Source organism: Bombus pascuorum, chromosome 12 (assembly GCF_905332965.1).
Source record: "Bombus pascuorum chromosome 12, iyBomPasc1.1, whole genome shotgun sequence".
In the NCBI taxonomy this organism is placed as follows: domain Eukaryota; kingdom Metazoa; phylum Arthropoda; class Insecta; order Hymenoptera; family Apidae; genus Bombus; species Bombus pascuorum.
This window is the reverse complement of record NC_083499.1, coordinates 4756284-4783696: the sequence shown is the minus strand read 5'-3', so window position 1 is coordinate 4783696 and position 27413 is coordinate 4756284. Positions and strand designations below refer to the sequence as shown.

Sequence of the window (27413 nt, the reverse complement as noted above, 5' to 3'; positions counted from 1 at the left end):
ACGGCCGACCGTCCCTCACCCGACCAACCCGCTCTGCACAGACACCGTAGTCATCCCCACCACTGCGTCGCTCTCGATTCACCCCCATTCCTGTGCCGCGCACCTCCAGCGCCACCACCCAAAGCATCGCCAAGACCTCGTATAGGGAACCTACAGCCTAGCCATTATACCTCACTATACTTCTTTCCAATCGTTCCTGTATCTTCAAGTATCAGTTATAATAGTAGATTTAATAAGAACTATTGGAATTATGTATCGAATACATAGATTCTTTTAGTTGCGGGATTTCGTTACTAGTCTGTCTCTTTGTTACCAGTTAAGACATCGTACAAGGGCGTCTAGGCGATTGCCACCAAGGTATCACGCTTGTTTCCACAAATTACTATATCTACAAATAACAGTTTTAGTACGTAGATTTGCGCTAACGATGATCAGAGTCGAACATTAGAATTCTTAGATTATTTAATTATAGAGTTCTGTAGCAGTCAAAGGCCTGTGCCAAAGCTTGCATTTAGGAGCAATTAGTAGGAAATCTCGTAAATAATTAAATCCACGCTTTCACATTCTATTTATCCCGATTGTTACATGGCACGCAGTAAGCGTTTTTACGGAGTAAATAACACATCGATTCGACTCTGATGCAATCCCTACACCCTTACGACTCCGCCTATGTATTACAGATTATGCTATCGACCATGAGCTTAAGGTTCATATATTACTTATTTTTCGCCGCAAAAATTTCAGCATATTTAAAGCCGTCGAAAATCCTGTCAACCATGGTTGTACAAATTTTCCTACGGCCAAATTGCTGGAAAACTCGCAAGGGTGAGGAAGGAGCGTGGCCGTCGCTTCGCGGATCCCCGCAACCCCTCCGCCGCGACCAACCACCACTCCCCGTGGCACCGTTCGAACCCCTAGCCTAGAGATGCCCGTTTCTACCTCCAAACACCACGGCGCACGCTCCGACGTCGCCTCAGTGACTCTCAACTACCTTTCACCATGTCTGCGATATTCTCTTCCGTCTGCACGTCGCTCCCTGGGGAAATTTTTCGGCGAGAAGTGTGCCGTGACAGAGGGTTAATTGGGCAAGACCAAGAAATACTGGCCTCGCCGAGTCGATCGTGCTTCCGTGGCGCTGCGAACGGGATTACCGTGTCGCGATCTATGATAGACGATGGTTTAATGGCTCTGGGGACGCTTCTTCGTGAACTGGGACAATCCTAGGTGAATTAAGAATTTAGTGTTTTACGGTGGAATCGAAGAAGGAGGATTGTTAGAGTACATTCTAGAATTTTACATTTGGCATGGTGTTGCTGTTTGTGAATGATAATATCGGGGCTTTGATGTATAGGCGAAGAGGATTGATGTATAGGATTTTACTTTTTTATGCAGTGCATTGTTGTTCGTAAGAGAAATGTAAGGGAAGTGGGACGATATCGGATGAGTTAAGAATTTACTGTTTAGTGTCTGAGACGGTGGAGTTATTTATTATATATGTATTATTAATAAAAGTATCGTTGGTATTTTGTACATTAAAGAATAAGAAAGAAGATTCTATCATAGGGATTGATGTTTGTTAAAGGAAATTCGATTCGATCCAGCAGACAATACAGCAGGCTCCTCAGTTTCCGCAAGTGGGACAGCTATTATTTGCAATATCTATCTTACTTTTTACAAAAAAAGACATTGCTTTTTATACGGCGAAGAAGGAAAGTCGTTTGTCAAAGAAAATCCAATTTAATCCAAACGGCAGAACAGAAGGATCTTAAATTTTCCAAAAGTGGATCTGCTTACAATTTACATTTTAGTTTCTACAAGAAACTTCGTTTTATATCATTTAACTTATAAATAGAAGAATAAATATACATAAAGGAAAAAAGAAAAAGAACGAGATCGGTGTTCATCACAGAAAATCTGCTCCACGAGCGATCCACGAAACAGTAGAGAAGGTTCCTAAATTTCCGGAAGTAGGACACCTACATATATTTCTAACCTCCATTCTATTCTTTCCTCTTTCAACGAATATTGCTTATTTATAAATCGTAGAATAAACGGCGAAGGAAAGGATTCGATAAAGAAAATCCGATTAGTATCAAGAGACTAGTAAAGAAGGTTCGTAAAATTTTTAGACGACAAAAGGAAAGACTGAGCAAGAATGAGAACCACTGAAACGCGATCCGTGCTACTGGGCTACGCGCCACACGGCGCTTTGGCCGACCGACCGACTCTACTCGCACACGATCCTCCTTCTCCCTCCACCGTTATCCGGCTCGCACTCTCTGTCTCTCTTTGTCTCTCTCATTTTCTACGTTTCTCTACGCTGTACCGGTTCCCTGCCTCGCTACGCCATGCAAATCTTCCGTCTTGCACGTTATGAGGAACGAGCCCTGTCTCTTCTTCCGAGTTTAACCGGAGACCACGTCGCGATCCAAGGGATCCCGTTTCCTGTTCGTTCTTCGGGATGATCGAGCGGCCTGCATTATTCCACGCCTTGCATTACGGCCACGAGCTTCTAATCATCAGTTTACAACCACCATTTCCACCATGAAATTTAGAATCGGAAAATCGTCGAAAATTTGAAAGGAAAAGCGATCCTGAAATATTTTAGCGAGAAAGTTAGGGACAAATAACACTGAATATTTTAGAAATTTGGAAGAGGAAGCCAGGCAGATAAGATTGATAATTCATTAGAATTTGAATAAAAATGCCAGACAAATAAGGAAGGAAAATGAGGAAGCTAGAAAAGTAAAATAAAGTTGGGAATCCTCGAGAATTTGGGAGAAAAAGATACTCATATAACATTGAAAATCGTGTGAAATGTCGGAAGAAAGTTAGAGAAATAAAATCGAAGGTATTTGAAAATTTATAAAAACGTGACAAACAAAATTTGATAGAAAGCATATCATAAATTGATCGTGCTTCGTGCCAAAAGAAAAAAGAATAATTCCTGAGAAGCTTTGAACAAGAGTGAATTCTTTGTTAGGATGATTTGATACAAGTGGAAATTTTCCAAAGCAATTTGCGAACATCCTCTCTGTATTGCCTTCTATTGCTCCTGTTTTCATTAGCCTGGTCAGCAGAAGGTAGGATCGAATACACTCTTCTCCGATGATCTTAACACGATTGAAAATCAGGAAAAAAGTGGGGCTTGGAGAACAGACACTGAATCGTTCGTTGGTGTTTTATATCGTTTGCTTTCTTGTAAAAGGAGGAAGGTCATTTATTGAACCCTTTGAGTTCCAGAAACACTGGATTCCTGCGAGTAATCTGAGATTTAAAATGTATTCTTCTGTAAAAGGAAAAAGGAACAAGAAAAGTTCTGTAAAACAAAGAATCTAATTTATCACGTCTTTCTCCAAGCTCTTCGTACGTAAAGTTTTAGAACATATAGAGATAATATTATATAAAGATCATTAGCACACAGGCGTGATTTTCAACCTGTGTGTAGCAAACATTTTAAAAAAGCGCAATACCTGAGTATTTAGTCAGAAGCACTGACTTCTTTTTCCTCTTAGATTTTCAAATGAGTCGTTTTTAGGCTAACGTGGTTAACTCCATTTTTTCAATTTTTCCAATTTCACTGCCGAAACACTCGATCGACGCTTATGTCGTATAATTTCATCAATCTCTGTCTATTGTTCCGCGGAATAAGTTTAATTTGACAAATGAGGTGAATGCCCTCCTATCTTGAACATATATTTTTTAGCGTGACGCGAAATTTTAGCAACTAGAACACTGCAGATTTACATGCATTTATGCGAAATTTAAGAATACGAAAATGCACACAATATGCATAACGTACAAAAAAAAAAGAATACAAAGCTTCCAACGTAGCATATTCGTTACAATCTCTGTTAGACAAAACAAGTTTCTATTTAAAACTTGTTCCTTTACTTGCGCTCATAAAAATGTTAATTCGCAGAAAAATTCACACTAATAATTAGTTTCTTTTTTCATGTGGGCCATGAGGTGGAAACGGTAGAAAATTATTGACGATACATCAGCATCGTAGGTAATGAGAATCAGGTCTGAAGGGAACGTGTTAGAAGCAAAACCAAAGCCGTGTCTTTCACCTGAACGCCTTATGGACGGTCCTCTAATGGATTACTTGGGAAACAGCGATAACTTCTCGCTTGAGAGACTTGGAAGACAATCTTGGCAGAAACTAGTGTGGCAAGTGCTGGATAAGGTAAAAGAGGAATAATAATAGAGGTTATGTCTATAAGCGTTTGATTGTAATATTCGAATTTGTAATTCTATTGCAATTCTGGATACAGCTGCATTTGCCACATGTGGTCTTTACGACGTATAAATACGACAATATCTTGAAACTATAGAACAATTCGCTATTGTTAAGTTTTAAGGCTCGGCGCAGACGAATGACGTTATTGCAATTTTACAATGTTAATACTGTACGATTTGGAATTCTTCTATCTCCAATAACGAGATTGTACACTTGTATGCATTTTATTTTGGTTCTTCGTATTCTACTGGTACAACAACATTAAGCATAATATGGAAATTTGATTTAATATCGTGTCACTGTTGAGAAATATAAAAGTAGAGAAGATTATGTAGAAATAAATTTACAACTATTCGTAGCTTTTCCTTTGGGGGAAAAGCTCGTGTTTTAACAAATTTTCACGGTAAAGGTATATACGGTAAAAGTGCGAAGAGTTAAAATTAAACCGTAACATCAGAAAACGATTAAAATCAACGAAAAAAGATCGCTTTAATCAGTGGAATTATTTTTCTACCAGCTCTCCTGAAATTTCTCACTTACCATCTGATGGAAAAATTTGTTAAGCTCACAGGATCCTCGTTTTATAATTCTATCCAATCCTACATCGTCAATGTTAACAAGATCGTATGATTCTTTCGTGCTAAGCTCTTTACCAATTAACACACGAGTTCCTGAACAATATAGACAAAAAGATATCGAATAAGAAAATATCGTAATATTTTCTTCCAACTATCGATCGTTGCTCGGACGAAAAGAAAAATCGAGATAAGATTGATTTCGATCGGAAACCGTAACATATCTCGGTCTCCTGCATTTTTCCATGGTTCTTCGTCGTGTGCACAGTGGCGGAGGCCTTTACGTTTCGCTAGAACGAAGAAAAGGAAATTGAATCGCGAGCCGCACCGGGTTTTCTCGTTGTCAGCGATTTAATCATCGGTCGGCTATCAACGCCAGCCGACCATCCTTTCCGGGGGCTTTTCATTACGGTTCGTTAAAACGACGACTCGAGTCTAGTCGTTTCCAGGCACCGAGCCATCCTGGTGAGTCAGGTCATTGCCGGAATTACTTGATAATTACTTCTGACACTGGCGACACGAGAGAAAAAAAGAGAAGAAGGAATATCGATACTGAGAACAGGAGTTTTAAGAAGAGTGGTCTCTCAGATATTAATGGCAAGATTAGGCGATCGTTGTGCTCGAAGATTAATTAGAGGGATGGAAAAGGAATTATTAAGCATCGCTGTAATTGCTGCTCTTCGTTTCTATATGCAGCCGATTGTAATATTTCGATTAAATTAAGTTTCAATTATTAAATTCAATTTTCAATTGGTATTTTGTTTCTACAAATATAGATGAATGGTTGTAGTACTTCGATCAATTAAGCGTGATTTATTATTTGAAATATATTTCAAATATGTAAAATTAATCGATCGTAATTAATGCTCTGTCTTTATATCAGTATGAACAAAGTAAGATTGTAATATGTAGATTACAAAATGTACGTTTCAATCGTTAAGTTTAATTTTCGCAGCATCTGTTTCTGTAGATAGAGATTGCAAAATTTGAATTAAGTAGATGCTAGTTGTTATCTGCAATGTTTGAAATAAATAAAATTAATTGATCATAGTTTTGAGATTAATTAGCTGGATGAAGAAGGTATTATTAAGTATGATTATATTTGCTTCTCTGTTTTTATATATACAAGTAGATGATTGTATTATTTGGGTTAAGTACCTGCAAGCCATTATTTGTAGTACAGGCACGGAAATTTATTTGTGGAAGTGTGAAAGAATTTGACCAATCGCGGTTATTATTCTTGGTTACCTAAAACGCACAGCTCAGCTGCAGTAGAACGAGTACATTTCAGGTCAGACTTGAATTATCGCTTAATTAAAATTCAGAACGAAAAATAATTCGAAGCTGCATGTATGGTAGCAATATATTTATTATACGTGCAACACGACCACTCAATATTAATCGTCAAAACAATGTTCAAAAGCAACAATTGAATTCCAAAAATTTAATTACCTAGCCTCATAGCGTTGTGCTCAAAATTACTTTGTTTTCCAATTAGAAATTGCATGTCATGCTATACTTTTTTCTCTTTCCGACTATCATACACTATCGTACTGAACTATCAACTATACGACTCAAACATCATTCTCCACTTTCTCCCAATCGATCACAGGAAGCGCGCCAAGAGCTAAATCTCCTTTCCAAACCTAATTCACAAGGCCCACAACTGGAAGCACGTTTCCTGCCAACTAAATCAACTGTCACAAACTTGGGACACCTGAGCACCATCCCAAAACTCTCATCCTCTCAATCGATCACACAAAGCTCACCAAGAACGAAACTTTCCTTGCAAACTTAATTTACCAGATCCACGATCACGAATGCGCTTTTGACCGCGTGAACCAATCATCACAAACCTGGCCAACTGCTCCATCCCCGATTTGCCCTCGATCGATCACACAAAGCACACCAACGATAAAACTTCTCTTCCCAAACCTGATTTACAAGATCCACAATTGCAAGTACACGCTTCCTGCCATCCGAACCATCAACTATCACAAACCTAGCCAACTACTGCATCCAATTCCCCCTCGATCGATCGTACAAAGCACACCAAGTATGAAACTTCTCTTTCCAAACCTAATTTATAAGATGCACAATTAGAAGCCTCGGTTTCTTCCAACTTCTATTACCAGCTGTTCCTTCTCATCTTGCCCAACCGTCACAAACCTAATCATCGTTTACCCAACCTCGAAACCATTCGCCATCGTCTTGCAATCAATCATGCACCTTTAATCGTGTTTTCAAATACACGACCAGTCGTCCAATAACGCGAATCATCGAAAATACGGCTTGCCGATAAATAACACAAAAGTCAGCTCAAAGAGCAAAATAGAAGGACAGAGAGAGACAGAGAAGGAGAGAGAGGGGGGGGAGGAATGGAGGGAGATGTGAGAGGGAGGGTGCGCGACACGATCATCAAAGCGTCAGCCAGATCGATGCTACGCGGGGGTGGAAGTACTTCCGCGGAACTGGGCTAGGCTAAAGTCCCTGAAACAACTCGTTACGTAACTTCCGGCGGCGTGCCGCCTTCGACAATGCGGTTCCTTCTTGCGGAGCAGCCATCGTTCTCGATGCTGGTTAACCCTCAAACGCTGCCACTGGGTCACTTTGACCTTACGCTGTTGTATAACACAGGCTGATACAGAGAAAAGTCGTAAAATCAGGTGGCAATTGAAACGAGTAGGTTGACGGGATATAGGCAGAGGTTTCGGTTAGTAAAAATTGACAGAAGTGCGAACAGAGATAACGACAAGGAACTTAGAATGTTGGCATGTTGAAAAAAATTCTTTCGGTCAACGGAGTCAATGTACGACATGCAACTATTTCGTAGAACATGCAACTGTGGAATATCAGTGCAGAATGTTATATTTTAGAACATGAAATTCTGTAGAAATACAGATTTCTGGTCGAATCGTAACTTCGCTCCGCCGGCTTTTCATCTATTGAAATATCGCTAACAATATATGTATTGTTTATATTTTGCATATTCTTTACATTAGGTTGTCCGAAAAGTTTCTTTCGTTTTATGAGGAAGTAATAGACGCACAACGTTTTTTCTTTTATAATTACGTACGATCCATTTTATTCTGTTGAGATAAACATTTCACAGACTTGGTTTGTATGAAGGTGCATTGTTGTAAAAAACACGTTTGCGAAAGAAAGACATTTTCCGGACAACCTAATATATATATATTAAACAATATACAATACTTGACAACTCTGTAATTAACAGTCAGTTTGCTCCAAGTAAAACTTGTATTATATAAAAAATTCTCAGAATTTACTAGCTTTCGATAAATATATTTTCAAAATTTTAGAAATTTGTGTTTAAAGCACAGGCGATGTATGCATTTTAAAATTCCATATCATGCAGAAAATAATAAAAATAGAAAATTTACCAATACAAATAATAACGTTAATAAAGTTTCTTATTCGTAATCGCTGTCGTGTGTAGGTTTAGGATCATTTTCATCCAACCCCTTGAGCTGTCTGGCGTGGCAGAGTTAAAAAGTAAACCTCTTCCTGTTTGTCGAACACACCGACCATAAAAGAGGCAGAGAGTCGATGGTCGTTCGCCGGAATCGATAACGCGTAACAGACGTCTCCAGAATGGTGAAATATTAGAGGAAAGAAAATTGTCTATTCGTCGTTGTCGCTGAGAGAGGACGTCGGTAGGTCGAAGTAAAGAAATTTTGCGGATTTCTTTGGGAAAACTGAAAGAAACCGATGAATCCTGGGTGGTTACGTAACACGCGGAAAATAGTCCATTCCACGGAACTCTGGAGAGCCCCATGATTCGAGCACACTTTCCACTTGCCTCCATTCTAAGCTTTGAACTAAGCCAAGGTAGGCGGACAGTTCGCTCTTGTGTTTCATTTTGCCAGTGGCTTTTTCACAATTTATGGTGATTCCCTACGCAATTGAAAATATTCCTGAATATTTTAATAAAATTCGCAACGGTTGATACGTCTGGAGAACGGAACATGCGACAACGTTTCATTTTTAAATTGAATTTAGCGAAATTTAATTAGATGCCGCGTGATTTGCGATCCTTCAGGTAGAATTTATGAATTTTATGGACCGTTGATCGAGATTTATTAACTTTGCATATTCGCCGTATTCCGAACTAGAATATATGAAATTCATCCAGCTCTCGATTAAAATTCACAAGATTTCCAGTCTCCCAATTAAAACCTGTAACACGCGTAGAAAGTAACTTGAATTTTGCTAAAACTAGCGTGCCTTCGATCAAAACCCTGGAAATTCGAATAAGCGTAAAAATTGTAAAATTCTATAATTATAATCTCAAACACGATATTCCAAGTGCAACGTCGAACTTCCAAACAATTCATCAAATACTCGAAATTCCGCTCGATGTGCCAAAATTTGCCACATCGACTAGAATTCGAGGAATTATTTAAAATAAAATTCGCAAGACTTGCCAACCCATCGTCGGAATTCTTCAAAATCGCCAACTTTCAAATCCGACCAACTTTCAAATTTAAACCCCGTCGAATTCAGTAAATTGTACGCTATCAGCGACTCTTCAAGCCAGCCATTCATCCCCTCGAAGCCTTAATCGAGCTCTACGGCGGCCAAATCACCCACACACAGCCGAGTCAATTTGTTTGAACGAGCGCAACACACTGGACGAGTAAGCCCGATACAAAAAGGATTGAGAGAAAGTACGGAAAGGACTTAAAGAAAAATACAGTGTAAATGGTGGATTTCGTAGAAAAATGGCGGAAGTGTAGGGTGCGCAATGGGTGAAAGAAGGAAGGCGGCCAGACATTGTGAAGATTCATCCGATCGTTGATAATCGAGCAACGTTCCACGTCAAAGGGAAGGTGCAGTGTCACGGGACACTCGTCACTGTCACACGAGCCGACCACAGAGGTGTGAACTTGAAACGATGCTGGCAAAACTGGCCAGTTAACCTTGACACAGTTGTCCGTTTGTGATTTGTCATACAAATTAAATTTGCATAAGTAGCACTCCGCTGATTAGACAGACCCCGACTTGTTCTACCCCAACTCATCTCAAAACAAGATATCGAGGCGCCGTTAGATCGACGCCACTATTCTTTCGTATCTCTCCTTTAACTCCCTCTCTGCTTTCAGTTCTATCTTATAATTACAAAATAAAGCGAGTCATTGAGTTTCTATGTTGCCAATTAAGAATTTCTGCGAATTTCATAACACGAAGATAAGACATACGAAGTAAAATATATCCGCGTCTTTTGTTCGAAATTTCAAAATAAGCTACGTAGCTAAGGTAATGGGAATCTCTGTCTTTTCTTACGAAATTACCGGCTGCCCTGAATTTAATAATATCCCATTAAATTATCGATACGGGCACCAAACCGAACGCTTTTATTCCAAATTTTCATTTAGCCACCTTCGTTAACCCACGAACCCACCCTTGTAATTCAAACACAGAAAATTATTAAATTTTTATCCTATATCTGCTATACGTATAGTTTCTTAGCAAATTAACAGAAATTATTCGTAATATCCGATATTACGAACATCGAACATCGATATACGATATAAAATATATTGGGTTGGCAACTAAGTGATTGCGGATTTTGTCAATACCACCTAATGACAAAATCTGCAATCACTTAGTTGCCAACCCAATACGTACAAAGATTCCTGCTCTTTCCGCGTTTGTTATATAAACGAAGAGAACTGGATAAATATATATTACAAACCGATACTTCGATCGAATACGGGGCATTTGAAAGAGATCGCTTGCAATGAATGTTTCTTCGAGGACACATCCTGTGCACGAACATGACGTAATTACCATGCGCCGCTGTGACAAAAAGTGATCGTTCGACTAATTGGTCGTCTAGTCGACACGAAAGTAGTTTAACGATTAACGCGTGAGTCATTAAATACCATTCGCATATAGCAAAGAACGTGTGTACACGTTGTGCACGTCTCTATTAACGTCTGTGATACCGCACGAATTTGATTCGCAGGAAATGAATCATGTTTCGTGGCCCCTTTCCTCCCTCGTATCACGCGTATTACGCTCGCCAGCCTGCCAGTCTCTCTCTTTCTCTAATAATTCTCTCTCTAACCCTTCTCACTGTTTCTTTCTCTTTCTTCTCGCTGCTGCACTGTATTGTGTTACCCCGCGTTGCCTTTCGTTATTAAAACCGTACACAGCGGAAGCGAGATTGCGCAATCACGTGTGGCACGATGAATTTTCGCCGGAATTTTTCCCACCATCGCGCATCGCCCAGAGAAAGAGCTCGCGATTCTCGCAAGTTAAACGAACGAAATAACCGGCGTTGGGGGTTGGCAGTTTTTAAAATTGAAACGCAAGTAAGGTATTTGGATTACACGACTCGCGGAAACGTTTTATGGAAGTAGCCGGCGCGCGATCAAAGAGAACGCGTGGGTTCGAGCGAGCAACCAGGGTAAATGAAAATTTCGAATGAAAGCACTGCCTCGCGTGTATTGATACTCTAATCGCCTATTGCACGTTACTGGATTCGTAGAAGTTGCTCATTCTGCAAGAAGGGAGAAATTTAATGATCTGCGATATTTTATGTTGAAGCGGTAGCGGGCAGATTTAAACGGTTTGCAAATTGGAATTAAAGATACAACGTGCGGTTAGGGCAGATCTGGGAGCTTCGAAATTCAGAGTACAATATCAGAGTGGAAATTTCGAGTAGATTTGAGAACGGAAATTTTTAATGACTTTATTCATTTAATATATATATATTAACGAGGTAAATGAAAATTTGGAACGGACGCGCTGCTTCGTTGTTTTATATTGATACTTTAATGGGTTATTGGATAGCATTTAATTTGTAAAAATTGTTCGTTGTATAAAGTGGGAGAAGTTTCACGATGATTTGCGATATTTTATATTTAAGTGCTTGCAAATTAGATTAGATTTGAGAATGGAACTTTTTCAACGACTTTGTTAACGAGGGAAAGTGAAAGTTTGAGAACGTTGCTCTGATGTCGAAATGTAGCGTATAATGAGTGTGACATTCTTCGAACGTTTCTGTGTTTTTGGCAATTTTTATTTTCCTTCTTCAAATTTATCTTTCCCACACGAAAAGAACATATTGAATATTCTATCATTCATACGAAAATATTTAAATAATTCAATTTAATTTCAATTTAAATATCCAATCAACCGCATTAAAATAAAATGTATATTCCTAAAAAATAATATTCCAATTATAAATTTAAACTTGTTATCCGATACAAATTATAATACCTCAATGTAGTTACACGTCCTGATCAAATTAAAATAGCAGAATGTAATAAGGAAACTTCGAATGGATTAAAACGTTTAATTATTTACCTAACTATCTGTTTTTTAAACAAATACTTCGAACGAAAAAGTAAAAAATACTTGTACGTACAACAAAGAAAAACGTTAAAAGTATACGAAATATCTCGAACGACACTGAAATTATTATTCGAGATAAATTATTTAAAGCGCGATTTAAGAAAACATTTTACGAAATGGCGTGGAAGTCAATTCTGAGGATCTTTTAACTACGAAAAAACATATAATTTTCTACTTAATAATCATAAACCGGATTTTTCTCCGTAAACTGAATATCCGAAAGATCGTATAGAGGAAACGTGACATTTCGAAAATTTCTCAAAAGCCTGTCTCGTCTCATCGCTCGGTTAACATCGCATTCTCCTATCAACAAAACGAACAAACGTTTCGTTGCATCGTATTTCATTCGGCGAGCAGCGAATGGAAAATGTAAATGAAGTCTTCGTTCGAAAGTTTATTAGAGTGTACCGTTGTATAATTAGCTATTACTGGCTGCTTATTTTAACGATAATGGCGCGTGTCAGTGGAACAATAGTAATAATATTCGCGTTGTTGTTGTCGACGTTTACAGCAACGTTTCGAGATAAACGAGGGATCGTGGGTCCTGTATTTTAAAATAATAACAGGGGAATTATGGTTTCTAGGTTTGTAAAGATATCGTTGAAAGAGAAGGAATAAAGGTAGAGACGAGACACAGGGGCTGCAGACAGATAACCACTCGACGACTCGAATGCAACGGGGAATGAACGACGGGGGAAAAAAGGAGAGAACAAGCGTCGTAAGCCTTTCGATAGCTACGACTCGTCGTCCATAGTCACAGATCGATACTTCAAACTGGTCTTGCATTTGCAGATGAAGAATAAGAGAAACTGTTGTTCCACTTTGTTACCATTTTACTTGTCACTTTTGTAAGTTGTTGTGTTTCGTTTAATGAGAAATATCGTATGCGATCATTCGATCGGTGTTAGAAATTTTACCGCAAGTGGTTCCTTCAAAATATCGCGTTTTATGAAAATATCGTGTTCGAATTTATTGTATTTAGTCAATGTAACTTTTGCACGAGTTGTTTTTTATTGCGAGTCCGTCCAATTATTAGCGATCAATATTTCTGCATACGGTGGCCACAGAAAATATTTGCCCTTATTTTCCAATAAAGTGATTTTTTATTAAATTGTAAATTTCATTCTCGCAGTGTCAAATTTTTGGAATCGTATGAAAACACTACTAAATAATACGAGATTTATGATAGTCGGATTTAATTAACTGATATGTAAATGCAATGATAAATGCATCGATGTATAAATACTTTCTGCAGTCACGTAATATTTCATAGTTTTCTAAATTCATGCGTCTTATATTCGCAAATACCACGTTGCTTCGTAACACGCGAGCGACGAAGGGTGTGAGAAGCTTAAGGGAGGAACAATTTTTATTGCAATAAGAGCAAGTGACTTTTATAAATTTTTTTTTTAGACTAGCTACTAGTTACGAGGGAATAGATCTTCCTAGGATGTAAATATAGTCTTCAAATACAAATGTAATTTTCTTTCATTTCAATTCTTATCGTTCATTAACTTTGCAAATTGCAACGTTTAATAACTTTTTAAACCAACGTGCACCGATAGCTGGCGATAGTTGAAAATTGATTAATCAATTTCGGGCGAAGCTTCGTTCACTTTGTCACAAATTTCTCCAGGGATCGAATGTCAACGTCTTATTCGATTATTTATTTATAATACATCTTTAAACAGTATAATTCAATTTATCGAGGAAAGGACACGCCTTTCTTCTACGCGCCAGAACTTTTCAATTTTTCACGTTTCTCTTCCGAAGGTAGCTTCTATCCCAACGTGAACTATCGAACTTTAAGAAAACTTCTTAACTTCTGCATTCCGATGACAGATACTGCGTGTCAACAACGGTTGATCCAAGATTATCGCAACATTTGTATGATATAAACGATAAAATAAAAAAATTACGTTTGTACCTCCAGCCTATCTGTCTATTGGGTTGGCAGCTAAGTGATTGCGGATTTTGTCAACTAATGACAAAATTAATTGCTAACTAATGACAAAATCCGCTATCACTTAGTTGCCAACCCAATACATCCCAAAAGGTTCTATTCGAATATAACCGATAGTTAGCGTTTAAAAAAATTAGTAAAGATCACTAGTCTTGATCGTTGTCGCGCGAGAATCTCTGTTGAGGTTGACTGATAGAGGAATTTATAATAGAAAAATATATTGTGATAAGTATAGATATAAGTACAGGTATGGTGTATGTTGATCCAGATCCTCACTCTCTCAGTGTTAGAATACAATAGAATATATGTTTATATTTATTCATATATTTATAGCAAGGGACATTAACAAAAAAGTTAACCTTGGTGTTTAGCTCTAGCTGAAGGCTACAAGAAACAGCAATAGAAATCTATTTATAGCTCTTCTGTTTCTAGACCTTGTATCCGAAAACAAAATTTATGTTTAAGGACACAATAATACGAACCTCTCGTTGTTTTGAATTTTTTCGGAGTGGTCTCCAGGTCACAGATATACGAAAGAAAAAAGAGTGTAGGGTTTTTCTTAAAGTAATTACTTCAACAATCTCCTCCTAGACTTTCAACAATGGTGGCGATTATCACCAGGAAATTTAACGCTGATCCTCCCTTTTCACGGTTGCTTATTTAATCTCATGGAACGTGCCTCGTTCTTCAACGTTCAGCTCGACGCTATGAGTACTTGTTTATTTGGACAAGTCGCAGGGTGTCTCAAGCCAATTCTTCGAACGAGCATCCCAACATCGTCGTTTCAACGACGACGCTTTTATTACGGTCTCCTTGTTATTCGAATGCTCGCGCGCTTTTGTACATTTTACGTCGCCACTGGAAAATTGGACCTCGTATCTGGCGTCTCATCCTCGTTCCCCTTTCAGCTCCTTAAGAAACATCACCAACCTTTTTCGTCTCGGAGCTGTTCTCTTCTCGAAGAGAAACGCGGCCACGTTCGGCTTATAAATCTCCATTAAGTCGCAACGACGTCCCGTTCGTCGTTTGCTCTTCACTTTTCGTCGTTGAAGCCGAATCAACGCGTTCAACCGTTGTATGGCTATGGAGCAGTGCCTAGGGATCTTCTTTAGGCAGATCGTGACATAAAACTATTTTTTTCCTTTTCCATTATTTCTTCGTTTTGCTAATTTTATTAGCATTATATTAATTTAGGCAGATCGTGGCATAAAACTATTTTTTTCCTTTTCCATTATATCTTCGTTTTGCTAATTTTTATTCTAGCGATGAAATGACGCGTTAATGATGCCAAGGAACCCTAATTTAGCAAGATTAGATGTAGCATAAAAATACTTTCCCATTCCGATGACTTTTTCTATCATTCGTCTTGAAGTTTAAGTTTCTATTTCAACGAAAAACTGTACACGATGAAAACACCAAGTTATCTTCATTTATCTTTCGCATAAAAAGCCTGATCTCGGAATAATCGTAAATGACACGGTATAAATTACGAACGAAATTCCGATGAATAAATGAAATTGAAGGTTTCAGTGGTTCTCAGTAAGAAGTACACGAAAGATAAAGAAAAAATAATTTTTCCAACACGTACGTTGTGAAAACTCGATCATGCTTTTCTAACATTAACGAATTGTCTCGATTAGGAGCAACTATTAGGAGCCAGTGGAACGCGTACATCTGATGCTTACTCAAGGAAGCGTCTTAAGACCAATATTATATACACTATACACAACCGACATACCAACAACTACCAACAGCAAAATATTGACATTCGCGGACGACACGGCTGTACTAGTCAAGCACACTAATCTAGAAACAGCAGTCACATTACTATAAAAGCACGCCACAAAAATAGAAAAATGGCTACAAGATAAACAAATAAAAGCAACCCCCAGTAAATGCAATCATATTACATTTACACTAAGAAACCGGAAATCACCAAATACCAAATAGTAAGTTAGATACCTAGGACTCCACTTAGACTCACAACTTACATGGAAACAACATACTAAATCAATTATAAACAAAATACGGATAAAAAGAAGACAGATGTACTGGCTAACTATTCAAAACTCTAAACTCAGCATAGAAAATAAACTTAAAAATCTACAAAACCGCTATGGGGGACAGCAGCAATGAGCCACATAAATAAACTATAGTTGCTACAATCGAAGATACTGAGAACAATAGTCAACGTCCCGTGGTATATTAGAAACGACGATATAAAGACTTACAAATACCAACGGTCAAAGAAGAAATCGACAGGTACGCAGAAAAATACGAGGAAAGAACGGCAACACATCGAAACCAGCTGGCTGCTGAAGCGAGCAAAACTCTCATAGAAAAAAGACTAAAAAGAAAACACGCCACTGACTTCACTAAAGAAATAAAATAATTAAACTCGAAGATGGTATCCCGCCGGGGGTAGCCATCCACATGTTATTTAGCAATTAAGTTAAAAAAATTTATAAAATGTCCAGCTGGACAAATTGTAAAGTACAAATTAAATAATAAAAAGAAAATCTGATGCTTACTGAGTATCGATTAATTTCGATCGTGACAACGAACTTCGCTGTGCCATTGAATTTACAACAAAATTGCGATATAGATAAAATAAAAGTTAAAAAAATTTACCAAACGTCCAGCTGGACAAATTGTAAAGTACAAATTAAATAATAAAAAAAAATCTGATGTTTACTGAGAATCGATTAATTTCGATCGTGACAACGAACTTCGCTGTGCCATTGAATTTACAACAAAATTGCGATATAGATAAAATAAAAGTTAAAAAAATTTACCAAATGTCCAGCTGGACAAATTGTAAAGTACAAATTAAATAATAAAAAAAAAATCTGATGCTTACTGAGAATCGATTAATTTCGATCGTGACAACGAACTTCGCTGTGCCATTGAATTTGCAACAAAATAGCGGTATAAATCAATGCTTCGTAAAAATAAATGAACAGAAAAGCAAACTATCTAAAGAAACACGTTGCATAATAGATTAATCCCGAAACTTGAAGAAACTTTGAACAAACTTACTATCCAATTTTATAGAAAAACATCTTGTATACGCTGACCCGATACTTTTAGCCAACTGAAAGCCCGTAATCGATTAGAAAATCACGCGAGAGTAGGATCGATCGGCAACCAATTGCACATTTATGCTCGAGCTTGCAACTCTCTGGATGCTGTTAATCTCGCCTGTTTACAATACGCGAGCGTGTTTGGTTCATCGATCTTCGGGTGTCGCGTTTTGCGATGCAAGTCGAACAATCGCCGGGATATGGGTCAAGTCCTAATTGCATGGACGCCGCGGGGCAAAGAGAGAGGAAAACAAAATGTCTCGTGACGTATCGTTCGATTTCCCGGTGGGAACGTCGAGCAAATGGCCCTCGTTAAAAAATATCGAAACACCGTTTGCTATAGGCGAATTTAATGGAGACAGTTGAAGAGGTTGAATTAATGGGACAAGCGAGTGAATTGCAGGCGAATGGCTGGCGCGATGTTTCGAAAATCTTCGGTCATTGGTAACGATAGAACTGATCGAAATTTGATGATGATGAGTTCGAGACCGATGTGTTGACTTCGTGTAACGACAAACTCGTATTGTCATATATCGAGAGTATTCGTGTTTTGAAAATCAGCCATTAGATTGTCTTACCAAAATACACTTGACAATATTCGTATTATAATAATTACGATATTGGCGACCAGATTTTAATTGGAAGCGAGCAATTTTATTATTACAGTCTATAGTTATTCTATGAAAATAGATATATTACTTGTGCGTGGGATTATTACACCTCGGATTTTTACGCGAATTTATACTTCTCAGAATATTATTCGGAAAGTGGAACCTTGTTAGAAAATTGTTTTACCTGGCAAATGTATAGAAAGCATAGCAGTTTGCATATTTCGTACATTTCTTTTTTATATTGCGTGCGTTCTTTATTTAATTTTAACTTTCGAATTTCCTAGAAATGCGCGATCTAGATGTATATCTTTCTCGAAAAATTTGAAGTTTCTGGAAAAATCGTTAAATAATAATAAATCGATGCAGATTGAAAGCACTGTGATAAAAAGAAATTTAACAGTGACGTCATATTTAGTATATTAGTCGTCAATAACAATGGCAAATATCTTTCAATATTATTCTAATTATCATCACGCAAATAACAGAATTATTTACACGCAATTTTCTTTATTGTCGCGCGTTCAGATCGCTCTATCTTAGCTTCGGAAAGCTACACAATTTTCTAAAAACTATCAATATTGAACCAGTAGCTGCTATCATCTCGCCGTTATTTGCTTTATCATTGAGTACATATAACTTTCCACTTGTGTATCATGTGTCAATAACGCCATTTCTAGTGTTAGAGCGATTTAATTAAAAATCGCAGCACGAAGTCGCAACGAACCGAACAGAATTCCTTTAAAGAATGCCGAAAGGTACGGCAGGTTTGATTCGAAGGTAAAGTAGAAAGGGAGGCGAAAAAGAAAGAAAATGGAAAATTGCCGGTGAATTGGGCGGATGCGTCGCCAGAGAATTGATAGAGAAGAGGAAACATCGAGAGGAGGAAAAAGGAAGGCACAGAAGTTCCGTGCCAAGTCAATACTTCGTTCCCGATAACGTCACTCGATTACCGATTAAAAGAAGATTTCGATATCGAACCTCTTCGTATCTGGCTAAATAATCAATCGTCCGACCACGGCTGCTTTTTCCCTTTGCCTTTATTTTTTTTTTTTTTTTTTTTTTTTTTTTTTTTTTTTCCAAGGCGATCAACTCTTTACCGCTTTCTCCGAGCCAATTTGTTTTAACGTTTTAAACACGATGGGACGATTTAAACAGCGTGTCGTTTTTTCAATTCGTATATTTTCTGTATCGTTACAAACAAATACGTGAACTGTTCCTAAAAGAAATATTTCGGTCTACGCATTTCATCGTGCAATGATAAATTTTGTAAAATAATTGGAAGATTTTCCTTGACGTTTACAAATTCATGCAAACAAACATATTTCCCTATTAAACAAGGGAACTATCTGTCACGCTGTATACAGGGTGGTCCGTAACCGCTGATACGATGGGGTACAGGGTGATTGTAGGTGGAAAATATGTAATGAAATTTGTTGGTACGACGAAAAATTTGTTTCTTTCGGGGAAAATCGAGTTTGAAAATTTATCTAATGTACTTAACCATCCGTCTGCAATCTTATTTTCACATACGTCGTCTGCATACTTTCACAGATTTTTTAGCTTTCCGTGCTTTAAAAAACCCCGCCAATATGCTCTTCCAAGTTTCCGGAACATTAACCGATAGTTTCTATCGTCACATATTACCGTAATCTTCTTTCAAGCAGAGCAGGATTTAAACAAAAATATGGGAAAAATGAAAAATTGCTTGAAACTGCTGGTGGAAGACGACCCGGTGTGCAAATGGAAGGTTAGACTTGGCCAGGTACCGACTAGATATGAATAAACAATCGGTTGGAAACAAGTCGAAAATATAGAATAAAATTGTTCCGTATAATGCTCCATTTTCGCCCCATTTCTCACTCGTTCTTCGCATCAATTTGTTTTTTTTTTTTTTTCGATACTTTCAAACATTTTTAAAAAATTATATTATTCTGCCACTTATCGAGCAATTTTTACGACACTTTTTCACCTCCATTCATAAAATTCGATAGCTTTGAAGAAGAACTGGTATGACGGCGTGTGAAGGGCAAAGAACGAAATTAATTATTTATCTTTTCATTTCATCGATGGTTTCACCATTATGTCAATTTGGCATATGGTCTGACACGTGCACATAATACATGTTAACACTCTGACTGCCACGTCGAAATCACACGTTTCGTTCAGGACGCCACGAGAGTATTTTTATTATTCAAAGCATATAATGGCAAAATAATAATAAATTGATGATGTAAGGCAACATTTTTTCCCAATGAACCGTTTATCTTATTGGTGTTCACGGGTGACCAGTGTGGCGCCTTGGTAACAGTTAATAGCGACGTATTATATATTATAACAAACCATTCGCATTCGTTATTTCGTCGTAAACAAAACGTGCAGAATATATTGTTGAAACGTGTAGAAGATATTGGTAAACCATATTTGCTCATTCTATATATAATAGTAAGGTATGTGCACATTTCTAACTTCAATTATATGATTATAAAGCAACATTTACAATTATTTTCTAAGGTATGTTTATAATAATATTCGTAGATTAGCCCTCAAAGATATGAATGTAAACACAGTGCACCGTTAGGTGCAAGATTTGTTCTCTTTTTTTTTATTGATGTTCTAATAGAAATGTTTAATCGTTCAATGGGGCACTTTTTATTTCAAAGTATCTTCTATTTATCGGTTATATTCAAAATGTCCTAACTATCAATCTTCATACAATTTTGACAATTGTAAGGAGTTCAAGCGCTCCGGTGACCAAAGACAGACCACCGTGGCGTCACAGGAGAAACCGTGGCCGGTCATATACGACCAACGTGGCAGTCAAAGTGTTAAACTTGATTTTTTTTCTATATGTATATTGCACGTCGCATCTACAGGCTAAACCCACTAGATTTTCCGTTTCTACTTTTCTATATTTCCATCTTTTGTTCTTCTGCTTTCGTCGTTCGTAGACTATGCTGGCGGTCCACCAATCGTACTCACCACTTACGAGCCACCCCATATATTTCATTTCTATGGGCAACGAACCGAGGAAAATTTTCGCGCGAAACGACCGGCGAATTCGGAATGAAAAGATTATGTAAAAGAATCCACTTCTTGGATTTCCATCCGCCCGGATACCGTGTCATCAAATTGCTATCGAAGGTTTCTCGAAAGGTTCGCGGTTTGTCACTTATCGGTGCTTTACGGTCGAGATACCTCGAAAACGCATCGACCTCGGTGCGCTTGAAAAACTGATCAAACCGGAAGCTAACGCGTTGCTCCTATACGGCGTAAAGAAGCTGATGCGCCGATCATCGTAAAATAGAAATAGGATCGCTTAAAGGTGCCGACACGTTCGATATTTCGTTCGTCAGCAGCGTGTCGCCTTCCGCATCTCTCGATAACACGCCTCGTTTATCGATCGCACGCGATCCAGAAGAGGCTAGAAATCGAACTTTGACACTGCAACGTTCGCGAAAGAGGAAATGAAAGCTCGAAAATAGCCCAACTCGATGATCGAAGAAGGTTGATAGGACTATGTAGAGAGAAGGTGTTTATGTTCGAAACTTTCACGATGATTAGATGACACGTTTGCGCTTCTTTGACTTCCCATCGTGTTTTCAGCAGGTAGACCCGGGATTAGGTAACGCGTTAAATTTCTGGAAATATAATTTTCAAGAAAAAATATAATTTTCTATTTAACACGAATTTTGATTATGCGATGAACATTGATATTTGATATTTTATATTATTGACTTGATTGACATGACACGTACATAGTGAACATATAATTACTAAATAAAATACATAAAATTACTTTTCCGTTAATTAAAGTAACTTTCTCTTACTGACTTGAAACTACAGTATATTTCTTCCGTGAGTAATTACTTTTTCTATTTTTTTAATCTTCAATCTGACCTCCTTTTAAGCAACACCGATCGTTACTTGGCTGTTTTAAACTTCTAGTTAGTCAACATTTATAATCTGAGTCCGCAAGTATCGAGCACGATCGAAGAAGTAACCTTCTTTTAACACCTGTAACAATTAACAAATCTCACGACGAAGGTACAGAAATCTATCGCCTGGTGTGCACGGAATCTTACAGCATTAGGAAACCAGACGAAAAATTGGCGAGATGTACTGTGCGTAAGGATCGGGCACATGAAAAATGCAGCAATAAAAATTTTCTTCATATTTATCTCAATTACGATTGCAAATAATTGATTAGAAATTTCACTTCTTTCTCTTTACTTGTTAATTAAATCAATAAATATTTTGATTTTATAAAGCGTAGCAACACAAATTAGATGTTTGTTATTATCGAAGCCACGCAGTGTCACAAGCAACCGGAGGACACAGTCGGCTGTAACACATTCTCCGCTGATCATTTTTTTATTAATAACCTGCTTATTACTTAACATGCAACGAAACATTTGTGACTCCATAATGTCAGATAAGCAAGCGACATTTTCGTCTAAGAATTTTTGTTGTAAACGTAATAGCTCCAGCGCGATGGTATTACAAAATCAAAGTGCTATACCTCAGTCTACTGTGCGCGTTAATACAATTGTCCGGAAAGTAATACCCGTTTACGTGTAAAAGTCAAACAAAAGCATGAGATGCTCGTATAGAAGGTTATGCAGCTTCGTTCTTACGTTGACAGAAATCATAGCAAATTTTTCGTGTTCAAATAATTATTATCGTGGTGATTTCAAACGCTTAAAATGACAATGCAAATTGAAAATCCTACTGGTGACGAAGCGCATGGTCTGTCGCATTTTTACGCTGTTTGAATGTTGAAAACCATTGCTTAAGAGGACTACACCATCGAATTACTGTAATTTATCGTAATAAGGTTATGGTTAAATCATTTGTAAGACGATGGATGCGATCATAAACTTTCCGGACGCCTGTCTCATCGCAGAGAAACGTGACTGCGAATTTATTGCACGTGATCGACTCGCCAAACGAGCCACACTGCCTCTTTTCTTTTTCTTCTTCCTTTCTTTCTTCTCCTTTTTTTTTTCTTTCGTGGAATTGGAAGTATCTTTGTACAGGAAACAATGATTCAAAAGACGACGTGAAGCGATGGTCGTGTAAACGGTGGAGATGTGTATCGAAGATATACGAAAGCTCGTCCTACGTTGCGACAAGTGTGCAAATAGGAGCGCTGGTTGTACTAGAAAATACTTAAGTATGTATACTAAAATTGCGAACGAAGAAATCTTTTTAAAATGCATTCGTCTGGTTGTTATTTCTAAACATAGTAGTCCTTGTCTCAACGTTTCGGAAAAAGGTGGAAAATACAAGTAAGGAAGCTAGGATGTTACAACGAACGAATGGTATAACGAGTGTTAAATCAAGCGTGGTTACGTGATCGAATATACTTGTAAAAATCTGTGTTCGTTTGCGATTGATTTTGTAACACTGACATCGAAGAAACAAGATGCTATTCCATATTTGACGACATTCCTCTATAGCCGGCGATGCTTAAAATAAAAGCAGACTAAGCGGCTTAACGTGCGAGACTGAATAGAATTCTAAGAGTAGAATTATAAGGTCGAGTTAAACTGAGTAAGAAAAATAAAGCGAGACTAACGTCCTCGTAGCGTAAAGAGTAAAGCAAAACTAGCGTAAGGTAAGACTATCGAAATATAGAGAAAACTGTATGACAAGCGAAACGACCTCGCGTTTATAATGTCTGTGTGAGTTCTTTGTACTTTATGTATCACAGCCTATAGACCATGGTCGTAGACTTCTAGCCAGAAGCTTTTAAATAATAAAAAGGAAAGAGAAAAAAAAAAGGTTAAAGTGTATGGCACACGCGTTGCTCGTTTCGTAACTCGCTGTCAGCATACGCAGAAACGCGTTCGTCGGTGTCGGCGCGGCTTTTTCGCTCGTCGGGTCATCTCTCTCTTTTTCCTTCTCACTTACACGCTATTCTCCTCTCTTTTCGTGGGACGAATTCGAGTGATACGCGAGATTGGCGCAAGGCCAGCCGACGATTGCGTAACTCGCGTCAATGCGAATCGCTCGACCGCTCGATGAATGCCGTTCGCGATGCTCGGCCGTCTGCTCTTCCCTCTCGCTTCCTCCCGGAACAGCCAACAGAGCAACGGTTCACCTGTGCCTGTCGATCTCTTGATCGCTCTACGATTCAGTGGTCCATTATGAAATCGAAGGTGCAAGATCAAATAAGTGAAATTTATTTACCTTCTTTTTTTTTTTTTTTAATGTGTCGTTTGATATTGGTTTGGTATATTTATTATTATGTACAGCATACAATGACTACAGAAATGATCTGTACATACCCTTATTTTCCAATGAGGAATGTTTTATCGCGTTCCACGTTTCATTTTCATAATAGCAAAATTTGTGTAGTAGTACGGAAATAGTATCAAACGATGTGAAGGTTAATATACTTGGATATATTTATATAAATACCATAATAAATAGAATGGTGTGCAGATACTTTTGTTTATTATTTTTATAGTTATCGTATATTATTTGATGGCTGGAAATCATAGTGGTGCAAGTGAAAATTTCAAGAAGCTGTATTTAGCATACATATCGTTCCTTTAGTTTCATAATTAATTAAATTATTATCGAATTCTCTGCAGCAATAGGTTTTCACAATATGAACGAGTAGAATGAATTTTTTCTAATGCGGTGCAATTCCATTTATCGGAACGAAATGTTATTTCGTGGGCTGAAAACCATAGTTGCGCGATTTGAAAATTTGAAGAAGCTGTATTTGGTCAAACGTTGAAACTCTCAAACGTGTGGTCCCTTTGGTTTCATAATTAGCGAAGTTATTAGCTTATTCTCTGCAGCAATACGTTTTCAAGACATGAAAAAGTAGAATGGATTTTTTTAAACACAGTAGAATTGCATTTATCGGAACGAAATTTTAGTCAGGAGCCGATTAACTGAACTTTCGTCGATTGAATCCGCGCATCCCGACGTGAACTCCAATTTTGCGTGTATATGTATAGGAAGGAAAAATAATTAGTGGAGAAAATAGATCAACTATTATACAAACTCCAATTATACATGCGTATAAACTGTTTACTCCGACAACTTTAGATAAACGGAGTTCTACTGTGCAAAACGCAGCAGATTATTTCATAAAAACTGCCAGTGAGCTGACTCACACGCCACTTGAGAATCTCGGTTAACCATTTACGTTTGAAGGTAGAAAAGTAGAAATTAATTTTTAATTAAACCGAATTTCAGCTCCGCGGTCTCCACAAAATTAAACGAATAACACATGTAATATATATATTATTTTTCTATTTTAATAGTTTTCTATTTTAATATATATAAATAAAAGTAGAAAACGAGAAATTTATTTCTAATTAAATAGAAGTTTAGCTTCGCGGTCTCCACAAAATTAAACGAATAACACTTGTAGTATATATATTAGATTGTCCGAAAAGTTTCTTTCGTTTTATAAGGAAATAATAGACGCACAATGTTTTTTGTTTTATATTAGTTTATTGAATTATGCACGAACGTAGTAATAGAAATATAAGGAAATGGATCATACCTAATTCAATAAAATAATATAAAACAGAAATTGTTGTTCATTTATTATCACCTTATGAAACGAAAGAAACTTTTCGGATAACCTAATATATATTAAAATAGAAAATTAAACAGAAAACTATTAAAATAGAAAAATAATATATATATATGTTACATGTGTTATTCACTTAATTTTGTGGAGACTGCACAGCTAAAATTCGGTTTAATTAAAATTTAGTTTCCAATTTTCTACTTTCAAACGCTAATATATATATAAGCTACTTTTTACCGAAATCTACGGTTCTGAAACTTTATCGAATCGAAAATACCTGTGTCTGCACTTCCACGAGCCTTCAGCGATTTAGACACTTTGTACATTGCACGAAGAACGTGTTCTTTATAAATAATAGCGAAAGAATGCCTTCTATCGATCACTCGTTTCTTCTCTACTTGTAGATTCAACCTTCCTCCGCTCTTCAAAATATCATTCGTTACCTTCATCCTCTTGAGAAAATAAGAAAATGACGAGTGCTATAATCGAGTCCGTATCGATTGTTTGTCCCCGACACTGTCTTCACCGACAAAATTTCATCGACACCAGACTCCGCTGATAACAGCAATCATCGACACAGGGTTCAACTCACTCTTTATATCGAGCTCTGGCAAAGTACAGTTTCCAGGATTGCGTATCAGTTTTACGTTGTATTCTTACCCCTGTGTCTACAACATCGACAGAACCTACACACACACGTACGAAGAAGATCTAGTCAAACCGATACCAATACAAACGCGAGCAAATTTGAAAAAAGAAACGTCTTAACCGAAAATAACACCATTTGGTATTGGTTTGGACTGAACTTCTTCGAGCGAGCAGACAACGTGTTCGTATGTACGCGTATACGTCTCGTCGATGTTGCAGACGTAGAGGCAAAAGTAGTGGAAGGCAAGTAGATCATGAAATCCGTACATAGTCCAAACTTGATATAAACGATTGGTTATTAAACTTTCGACATGATTGTTATCATTGACAAAATTGTTGTCGGTAAACGGTATGATCGATGGAGCTGATGTTGATGAAAACGATACGGATACACTACGATTACATAAGAAATAGGAATCGTCGAATAGCTAGCTGCAATATAAAGTTTTGACTACGCTTAGCTATAGCGGAATCCTTCTCTGCTAATAATTGCAATATAAATAGAAGCGTTAAATTGTTAGAGCAAACAGAACTTCGACGTGGCAAGAAAACGTAATCTAGCTGGACCTCTCATAAGTTTATCTTAGGTTGATCTTTTAAAGTAACCTTACACACTGCATCGATCAGACAGCGTTTTAAATATAAAACTGTATACACATGCAAGAGAAATGAAATTGGCGTATAATAATCTTAATAAATCAGGAAACGTAAATACGACTAAACGCGAAAGCAAGTATTTATTGTTCGAGTATGTTCGATTTATTATCGTGCAGCAATTTATAATATTTCAGAATAAAGCGACTCGTATAATCCGATTCACATACGAAGATCTAGATAAAGTATCCTTCGCTCGAGTACGTTTAATTTGTTCGTAGCAGAAATGTTGACCTACCGTCCTTTTTACCTTCTCGATACACATAATTGTAGCAGAAGGTACAAGGCTTCAAGAACGTTCAAATAATTGGTCTGTTAACATAGTCTGATACTGTTGCAAACACGCTTCTAGGTAAACTAAGATCACGGTACGATGTCTACGGGTTCAACAGAGCACCGGCAAGGCAAACTCCGAAGCTATCCGAAAATTACCATGCAACCAGCAAATTGACTCCAAGGGGCCACATCTTTAACGAGTTACCGGAAATTAAAATTCCAAATTCAACTGCTCTCGAAAAACTATTCGAATCTCTATGTTACGCTGCTTAAAATTCGCCACACTGTGTGACATTGTAGAATGTATTGTATAATATGATGATTATACTTTTATGAGGCTCGTCTTGCGCGTAATATGATTTATTCTCTTATGGTAGGTACGTTAGATGAAAATAAACAAATTACGTGTTAACACTAAA

The 27413-nt window shown here is 37.4% G+C and overlaps 1 protein-coding gene and 1 long non-coding RNA gene across 5 annotated transcripts in view; one reads left to right on the top strand and one right to left on the bottom strand.

Annotated features, from left to right (window-relative positions):
- The window catches only part of LOC132912505 (sodium/potassium-transporting ATPase subunit alpha), a 166564-nt gene that overhangs the window by 70600 nt on the left and 68551 nt on the right, over positions 1 to 27413 (bottom strand). The gene's annotated exons all lie outside the window — the stretch shown is intronic.
- LOC132912541 (uncharacterized) lies at positions 51 to 27413 on the top strand. Its single transcript, XR_009659231.1, has 3 exons — positions 51 to 3083; positions 12786 to 13049; positions 27071 to 27413. It is a non-coding gene; the product is annotated as an uncharacterized LOC132912541 (long non-coding RNA).